General features: G+C 35.4%; 1 pseudogene; it reads left to right on the plus strand.

The window, feature by feature from the left end:
• Positions 1-293: 293 nt before the first annotated feature.
• On the plus strand, positions 294-847 carry LOC116585786 (annotated as a pseudogene).
• The last annotated feature ends 570 nt before the right edge of the window (positions 848-1,417 follow it).

The raw sequence follows: 1,417 nt of genomic DNA on the forward strand, positions 1-1,417 counted from the left end.
TTATTGGGGTTATTCTCACCATGAAGAATTGTCCTGTTTTTCTTCATTCTGTTTTCTCCTTTTCCTAATGGCTCTGTGTGGTAACCTGTCCATGATCATCCTGGACACCCATCTCCACACACCCATGTATTTTCTACTTAGCTCCCTCATGGACCTGAACTATATATTCAGGAATGTCCCCATGATGGTTTCTCATTATCTCTCTGGAAACAAATGTGCAACTCAGAGTTTCTTTTTCATTAATTTATCTGATGCAGATGGATTTTTATTGACCTCTGTGGCCTACGATCTTTATGCAGCAAATTTGCTTTCCTCTCCCCTATACTCTTTGTATGAGCAAAAGAGTTTGTGTGGTGACCATAAGAGGATCTTTGATCATATGCTCAATCAACTCCTGTGCCTACACTGCATATGACTTCAGAATCCCTGATCCAAAGCCATCTACCATATCTTTTGTGATGTTTCAGCCATCTTGACTCTGGCCTGCATGGACACCTGGGTCTATGAGTACACAGTGTTTGTCAGCATCACTCTCTTCCCTATGTTTCCATTCATTGGCATTGCATGTTCCTATGGTCTCGTCATCCATGTTATCTGCCACATGCAGTCAACAGAAGGTAAGCAGAAAGCCTAAGCACCCATCTTACTCTGGTGACTTTCTACTATTCACCCTTTGTTTATACTTACTTAGCCCAAGATCCTACCAAACTCCACAGAGGATAAGGTTCTTGCTGGCTCCTATACCATCTTGATCCCAGTGGTCAACCCCACCATTTACAGCCTGAGAAACAAGATGATGGGGACCATAAGAAGAGTATTTCAGAGGATCTGCTCTGTAGATATGTAACAAAGTTTCCACTAGTTCTAGTTCTTAGAAGTCCATTATTTCACCTTGTACACTCTTTAAGAACAATGCCATTCCATCCCATTTCAGGATTTAAGACAAAGATTCCATTAATTCAGAAAAGTAATAAGGATTTGACAAAATAATTATATAGTACCAGTCACTCTATTTTTGTGGTAATTTTTCTTTTTTTTCTTCTAAGTAATTTATTAAATGTAAGTTGATGTCTAAAAGTCCCAGAGATTCTCGATAGTTTGTATACATGAACAATACTGTATATTAGACCACAATACCCAAAATATGGAAGGAATCCAGTTGTCCATCAACAGATAAATGACTAAAGAAGAAAAGGTATTTATACCATTATATAAATCTATACAGATGTATAAATAAATAAATATATATGTATAGATAGATATATAAATTATATCCATACGTGTGTAGATATTTATATAGATAGACAATCTATAGATATATAATATGTTATATATAGATAGATATTTATAGATAAATAGATATGTAATACATATTAGACATCATATATAGGTATATAATATAATATTACTAAGCCAT

Source organism: Mustela erminea, chromosome 3 (assembly GCF_009829155.1).
Source record: "Mustela erminea isolate mMusErm1 chromosome 3, mMusErm1.Pri, whole genome shotgun sequence".
Taxonomy (NCBI): Eukaryota; Metazoa; Chordata; class Mammalia; order Carnivora; family Mustelidae; genus Mustela; species Mustela erminea.